At 52.5% G+C, this 8,176-nt stretch overlaps 1 long non-coding RNA gene across 1 annotated transcript; it reads right to left on the bottom strand.

Annotated features, from left to right (window-relative positions):
- Positions 1-2,864: 2,864 nt before the first annotated feature.
- LOC141747454 (uncharacterized) lies at positions 2,865-7,938 on the bottom strand. The gene is made up of 3 exons (XR_012588736.1): positions 7,770-7,938; positions 4,524-6,150; positions 2,865-3,296 (listed from the first exon to the last, which is right to left on the bottom strand). It is a non-coding gene; the product is annotated as an uncharacterized LOC141747454 (long non-coding RNA).
- Positions 7,939-8,176: the final 238 nt, after the last annotated feature.

The raw sequence follows: 8,176 nt of genomic DNA, 5'->3' as shown, positions 1-8,176 counted from the left end.
CAAGCCCACCTTTTGCATCCTCACCGCTTCCCTCCACCCCACCCCAGCCCCATCCCTTTTACAGGTGTAAAAAAAAGTGGATTTCTACATGCATAAAATGCAAGGACTTTTCCTTGGGCTGATGTAAGAGGGGGAGCAAAGGTTGCTCTGTGCCGCTCTCAGGGGGGAGGTTTGGGGAGGGATTGGGGAGAGCTGGAATGGAGATAGTTGTTTTTTCCCTCTGGAAGACGGGAAGATCAGGAGACCCCCATTACTCTGCATCAGACTTTTACTCCCAGCCCTCTCCACCTGAAAACCATGCCAGGACAGAGAAATCCCTCTCCGTGCCTTTCCCTTGGGAGATTCCAGGCAGGAATGAAGAGAGCAGACGGGCATCGCTGGGCACCCAAGCCGCTCTTCCTGCCTCCTTCCCCCGGCAGAGGGGTGCACAAAGAAGCGGGGAAGAGTCCAGCTTGCTCAGGCAGCTGCAATTCCGAGGCTGATTTTCACGCCCATGCCCCTGGCAAGCGAAATGACAGCCGGTTGCCATCCCAGCTGGCTGCAGGCTTTTTTGGGTAGAGAATGGCCCAGGATGGGAGCCCATCCCCAGCACGGCAACCTGAGCACCAGCTCGGCCGGGTGAGCCCAGGGTGGAGGAGGTGGAGGGCACGTACCCACCAGCATCCCCGCGAGCCCACCCGGCCTCTCTGAGCACCAGGGCAGAGCACACGGCTCCGGTGGCTTTCCACTAAACGCGGATTGTAAATGTCATGATTTCAGAGGGGGAAAGAAAACAGCTGGATTCGTCAGGCAGCAGCACCGGCAGCTAAAAAAATACCATCTTTTAATGTGCGAGCAGAGTACGGAGGGCGCGAGAATAAACAGGAGACCCTGTGGTAACATTTTTACAAGTCCCCTGGCTGACTGTTAGAGCCCTTTAACTAGAACATGACTGAGCGTCCCCGTTTCGGGATCTCAGCAGCACGCCCAGCTCCTCCAGGGATCACCAGGCTCCAGCGACAGATGGATCCAGGCAACGAAGCTCACGACTGGATGGAAAGTCAGGAGGACTTGCTTTTGGACCTGTCCCCACGTCTAGTTTTATTTAAACTGCACTGGCATGAGAGGCTGTGCTCCTTTGGCCGTGCTTCCCCGGAACCGTAAATCCAATTTTACGGCACCCAGTCCAAGCCTGAAAACAATGCGGAGCGCTGAACAGATATAAGCTCTTTCTGCTGCTTCACAAGATCTCCAAAGGGGCCAGGAAGACTTTCTGCTGAATCAGGTATTGTTTTGTGCTCCCGCCGCTGGCAGGGGGCCAGATGCACACCATATTGTATGAGCCGGGTAATTTGGCAAAAACACGATCATGTGCTCACCCCCGATTCAGACCCAATTCCTCCCATGGGGTGACGGGGTAATGCGCGGATCTGGTATTAATTAACGGGAAACCACAGCCCTAGGCAGCGATCTGTCATCCTCTTTTGGATGCGGCTTGTCCCTGCTAACAGCTTCCCCACCCTGGTCTCCCCCCTGGCCTGCCGGCAGGTACCACCCCAGGTCTAGATAACCCCCAACTCTCCTGAACCAGATCAAAGACCCAGCGAACCCAGCACTTTGTCTCCAAGAGCTCCTGGCCATGCCCGCACCCCGTGACGCCAGGTAGGATGGATTTGCTCTTCTGGCCGGGAGCAGGTTGGGGAGCAGCAGTGGCACCAAGCAGAGATCTCTCACCCAGGTCCCCGTCTACGGCATGACATCTCCAGCCGAGCCATTGGCTTGCATTGCCCTGCTGATGGATCCAACAGCAGAGCCCAGGCAGCGCACAACGCTTTGGGGAAAATAAAAATAAAAATCTCCCAGGCTCCAGCAGAAAAGGCAGCGCTGGTACCCAGCGTGCCAGAGATTAAGCAATTTTACTGAGTCAATTGTCTTTTTTCCAAGGACAAACATGTGTGATAGAAGATCTCCAGATCTGCTGGCACGCTGCAAGCTCTGGGCCATCAGGCCTTTCACTGTCTCAATTCATCTGTCAATAAAGCACCATGCCCATTAAGGCCGGAGAAATGGAAAGGGATGTTTGCAGTCCACCCAGCGAGGATTAAATGCCATGTTGCACAAACGATAGTCGCTCAAGATTTCCCAGTAGAAGTGACGGAACTCCTGACCGTGACTCCTGCTGCCCTCCCAACCGAAACAGGAGGGATAATAAACACCAGCGACATCATTTGGTCCCAGAAAGCCCCTGCAAGAGGTGATGCGACTGGGACAGGACCTCACCGCTTCGTGAAACATGGAGCAAAAACCATGTGGTGCTGAAACGAAGACTGAATTCCCTCCAAAGCACGGGGAGGACAAGAGGTGTCCGTTTGGTGGAGGTCAACCAGTGACGTTCAGCTTTGTCCCCAGACTTTCACAGCGTGTCTAGACTTAGCCTTGGACATCCCTCGGGCAGCCAAGCCCAGCTCCCTGGGTTTGCCCAGAGTGCATCCCAACACTGGTGGCTCCGGGAATGTCACCAGAACCTCCTCCAACCCTGTGCATTTCATAACAGCCAACGGTGTTGAAGTCAAGAAGAAAAGTAACTGCTTTCCAGCTCGGCTGGTAGCTTCTCAGGGCTTGGGGGAAAGGCTGCAGGGGAAGGTGGGATGGCAAGACAAGATCCTTGTCCCTGTGCAGGATAGTCCGCGGGCAGTACCTCCTCCCAGGCTTCCCCCTTAACATGCAGCATGAGCTGCTGTGGGGCGATGGTGAAGATAAACCTCGGGTAAATTCAAAGAGAGAACAGGCATTTTAAAGGGGAAGAAGATCTAGAGTTGCCATACAGGAAGAAATACTTCTGGAAGGACACAAACCCTCTCTGGGCTTACGTTATCCCCTAACAGCCGCCCGGGATGGATTTAGCAGAAGGACGAGTAGAGGGATAAATTATCCAAGAGATGTTCATTCTAGGACAGTTTGGGTTTGTTGTTGGTTGGTTTGGTTTTTTTTAACAGCTTCCTCCAGGGCATATTCCTGGGAACTGCTGGAGACGAGACACGGCAGCAGGAATAACTCAGACCCGAGCCACCATTTCCCATAGCCACCTTCGCAGACCCCGGCGCAGCACCCCGGCCCAGTGCCCGTAGTTAAAGCAAAGTGCAAATTGGAAGCCAGACCTCAGTCAGGCCCCGAGAAGGAGGGTTTCGCTTCCTCGATGGCTCAGAGCAAATGCTCGTGGTACTTCGTTACAGCAGGAGGGCGAGGTAAAGAGAAACTCAGGAGGATGTTTGCTCTTGTCTGTAACCTGAATCCCAGGCTCTGCCCCTTCCAAGTGCCTAGGAGAAAAAAACGGGAGTGGATTTTTTTTTACTTTTTTTTTTTGGAGTGCATAGCAAAACGGCTAATTTAAAACAATTACGCAACAGCTAATTAAAATCATCGCTGCGTCCTAGAAAGGCGACTGGCCAGGTACTCAGTGTGAAGCATTTGGCTTTATGGAGCAGCATCTTGTTACAGCCCTTCATCCCGCAGCGGCGGCGGCTGGACCCATCCCGCGTGTGCCTGCGGAGAGTGGCTGATGGCCTTCCCGGCATCAGCCGAGTGAGTCTTCCCTCTTCCTCCCGCCCGGCTCCTCGCCGCCATGTACCTGAGGCACCGGCTGTGCTTTATGAAGTCTAAAATTTTCAACTGGTTGTGTCTTTCCATGCAAACTCATTAGACACTATTTACACCCGCTGCAGCTGTGCAGAGAGAGGTTTTGAACTCTGGCATTCTACAGTAGGCTTTGTTTCTCATTTACATTTGCATATTAAAGTGTTTGCCTGAAATAGGCTATTGAAATTAATTCAGGATTAATTGGTGTCTTTATCTCATTAGGACAATCTAATTTAAGGATGATGAAATTGTTTAGCCTCCCGTTTGCATAATTAGATTGCTTTGAATTGCTGTCATTATTGTGCTCTTTAGCATCATCTGTAGGCCTCAAACAGACAAGAGTTTCAACCTCATAAAGACCAATCATGTGTTACAGCAGAGAGCTGTTAACCCCTTTTAACCCAAACTCCCTCCAACGAGTCGCCGCACAATGGAGCGGCCGCTCCACACCCCAGCAGGGACACAGAGGTCTCCACACCCTGTGTAACGGGGCATTCCTTCCTTCCCCATACGTGCTCAGGGTGGCGAGGTGCAACCCCAGGAGCTGCTGGTGGGCAGACCCGGTTCACCTGGCCTTCCTATGGGAAGGGCGGTGGCTCTCCTCGATGGTGGTGAAACCTTTCATGGTCAGACGGGCCTCAGTGGCTGGCACATGGGCTGCTCCTCCCCAGGGAGGCTGAGCAGAGCCACAAGCGCTCGCTCTCCCTCTCACATCACTGGAAAGGGCTGGTGGGTACGTGCCCAAGGACTGCCTGATCCCATCCCTCTTGCATGGCTTTGGGAAAATCCCTTGGGCTGGTGGCTAGGACCTCTGGGGACAGCTGGGCTTCTCCTCCGTTGGAGCTGGGGCTCCAAGGGATGCTAGTGGTCAGGGGCATCACAGTGTTTTGTCCCCTCCAAGGACTTACCAAGCTCCGTCTCCTTCTTCTCCAGTTTGGAGGCTGCTTCTGAACCTCCGAGTGAGGAGCGTCCCCTGAAGATATCCTGGCCAACATGTAGCCCTCGGGTCTGGTACCAACACGCTTATTCTGCTACAAATACTTCTTCTCTCCCCTCTGTGCTTGCCTGGGTGCTAAACGGAGAGAGGGGACCTGCCTGTCCTTGTGCAATGGGAGCATGGATATGAGGAGGTACCATCAGTGCCCACACGGGCCAGGGAAGAGTGAAGAAAAAGAGAAGTAGCTGTAAGACCAGACCTCCACAATGGATCATCTTTAAGCCTAGACTGACCCTGTGAGGCAGGGGCTGACCTGATGCTGTGAAGAAGCGGGATGGAGCCATGCCAGCCCCATGCAGGGCTCAGCTTCTCACCCAGCTCAGCTGGGACCACCAGCAGTGGAAGGATGGGACCACACTAAGAAAGCACTCATGGGATGGTTGTGCCCAGGGGATCTAATTAGGGTGTGGATCCCCTGATGCTTAGCGTGTGCCCCAGAACATCACCCAGTGAGCATACACCAAGGGACACGAGGACATGGGTTGAAATGGTAGTGTGAGTAGAGGACGTTGGCCGAAAGCTGCAGCCATCTTGAGGACCTTCTCAGCCCATGAGGGACACATTCCCCACAAGCAGCCCTTCACCTGCTTTTTAGTGGAACCTTCCCCAGCCCCAGTTCCCTGCCCACTCAGGGGACCTGTGCACCTCAGAGCCGTGGGGACACATGGGCTGGAGCCACCTGGAAACAGGCACCCCAAGTCAACCCTGGCTCCTAGCAGAGGGTACGGGGTTCAGCATCCTGAGCTAAGACCTCGCCTTCCCATGTGTCTCTCCATTAAAAACCAGCCTGTTCAGCCACACAAATGACCCAAAACATGCATCTCAGAAGTACTTTTACACGATAAAGCATCACATGGCATCGTAACCAGCTTCCTTGCTAGCAAGGAGGACCATGGCCTTGTGTGTTTTCCCCCTGTACCAGGCCAAACGATCTTTCCAGATGGCTGCCAGAAGCTGATAGCCACCGAAGCGCCTGAATCCGGCCCTGGAGATGCTCCCTGGGCACCAAGAGCAGGAAGGGGTCGAGATGGCAGCTCCGCGGTTGCTCCTGGGGATGCTCTCCGTCTGTCCTGGCCCAGCTCGAGGCGAGAGACCTGCTTCTCATTAGCGGGCGGCTGACTCCGGAGGTGGGGGCTGCGCCAGGCAGGCTGCTTCGCCAGTCGCTTCACGTATCCTAACATCTGGTTGTGTCTCATCACAGTGCAAATTTATGACCCTGGAAACAACATGTTGATGATGCACTGGGAAGAGGAGCCGGAGCTGTAATCCCGTGTCCAGAGCAGGGATGAGGGGAATCGGCACCGGAGGACTTTGGTGATGGGGAAGAGGTGAGGAAGGACAGACCTCTGCCTCTCCATGTGATGGGGGTGACCTGCGGCGGGGGGGGACACGGAGCTCTTGATGATGCAGCACAGCAACTTTTTCCACTTTAAATCTCTCTCCTCCGGGAAAAAAAATGCAAATTCAGCAACAGCCAACTTTGCAAAACTTCATCTCGATGAATTGCCAACTTCCAAACCAGCCAACAAACAGGAAACCTTCAAGAAAATAAATGACAGGTTTCATTTGAATGCTTTGAAATGAACATTTCCATTTACAGTGACTGGCCAGTTACACTTTCCATTTTATGGTTAAAATTATACAGACATTTAAAATGATTTGAAATGGAAATGACAGATCACATTTCAGGTCCTCTAAAGAGAGTTTTGTTTGCCTAGGATAAGTAAACGTTTCATTATTTTTTCCTGAGATCAAATATAACAGTTGAACCAGAACAGAGCGGGACTTGGGAATTCTTGTTTGCAGGTTCACACCAAAGATGTTTTAAGTTTGCAGTTTAGCCCAAACAAGTGTTTTTAGTTATGTTGCTTTGTTGGAGCTGCAGCGGAAAAGAAAGAAATCCTGCTCTTGCCATCACAGGCAACCAAAGAAGAAAAAAAAAAAAACAAAGAGTTGGTGCAAGAGAAAAGTCTTAGTGTGAAAGAATTCTGTAAAACTTGCCTGAAACTTTCGGTTCTGCAAACTATTTTTTAGACCCTTGGTACTGCCATCAGTCTCCTTAATATATTGGAGAGGACATACAGGGTCTACAGGAAGGATGGGGAGGGACTCTGGATCAGGGAGTGTAATGACAGGACAAGGGGTAACGGCCTCAAACTGAAGGAGGGGAAATTTAGGTTGGATATCAGGAAGAAATTCTTCCCTGTGAGGGTGGTGAGGCACTGGAACAGGTTGCCCAGAGAAGCTGTGGCTGCCCCATCCCTGGAGGTGTTCAAGGCCAGGCTGGATGGGGCTTTGAGCAGCCTGGTCTGGTGGGAGGTGTCCCTGCCCAGGGCAGGGGGTTGGAGCTGGATGATCTTTAATGTCCCTTCCAACCCGAACCATTCTGTGATTCTGTGATTCCGTGACAATCTCTGCATGATGCTACATACACAGATATCAGCATAAGTGTACCTAGCACAAGGCAGAACAGGGAACTGAAGAAGTGAAGACGTGGTCACCAAAAGCTGGGGTGCTACTCAAGAGGGGTGGGTGATGTTTCTTCCTTCGGCTGTCCAATGGCTCCCCAGCATGTGGGCTGGCTGGGTAATAATAAGATGGACAGGAACAGCCAAGAGTCTCTGAACTGGGGGAAAAGGAGAATCAAACTGGTGCAAAAAAGGCCACTGCTCCTCAAACAAGATGAAGCACAACTGGAGCAAGCCTGGAGGAGAGAGCTGAGGATGTCTGGACATCTGGGGAACACAAGGATTGCAGGATGGGGAACATGATACAAACATGCCTTCGAACACGCCAAAGGCTTTTCTTCGTGTTGTCAGTGGGGGATGCATAAGAAGTCATAGCTCAAATGACCTCTGGGAAAGCTGAGACAAGCTCTCAGGAAAATCTGCCGGTGGTGGGCAGCCACGGAGCAGCCTGGGAACACGAACACAGCCTGGAGCATCCACAAGCACGGCAGACAACCCGGCAGCAGCACCAATACACCTACCATGGCCTTCCAGCATTGCCCATTTGTGCACCCATGTGGATTTACGGTGGACACACAGGTCCTGGTTAGAGAAATCTGAGCGGAGCAGCCCAGCCCTGGATGGTTTCACAGCCCACGGTGTGGCCAGCTATGGAAAGCACGGTGCAGCTCACCAACAGTGAGACTTACCTTCAAGCAGGTACTGTGGCAGAGAGGACTATGGAATCACCAGCAAATGGATCCTCCCCTGTTGCCTCCAGAGCTGGTGTTCTCCGGAAAATGGCTTTTCTTCTCCCATTTTGGTATTGCTGCTGCTGAGTGTTTCCAGGGCCCACAAGGACAGGACTGAACAACGGGCCTGAAAACCAAAAGACAATCTGGGAATCAGGGTGGATTTGCAGTGGCTTATGATACATGATATCATTAGCACTACAAAATCACGTAGCCTCCCCTGGACGCCCCCCAGATCTGCCATTTCCTTCCGCTCAGAAGTAATAGTGAGACTAGGTGGTTATGTTGCATCCCATTTTGGTAGAGAGGGCGTTAGGGAGGTATCTGCTGAGGGAAATAGGGGCGAACCTTCCCCGGAGAGCAAA

The sequence above is a fragment of the Larus michahellis genome, chromosome 8 (assembly GCF_964199755.1).
Source record: "Larus michahellis chromosome 8, bLarMic1.1, whole genome shotgun sequence".
Lineage (NCBI taxonomy): Eukaryota > Metazoa > Chordata > Aves > Charadriiformes > Laridae > Larus > Larus michahellis.
Note: the sequence above shows the minus strand (reverse complement) of the source record. Positions and strands in the feature narration are given on the sequence as shown.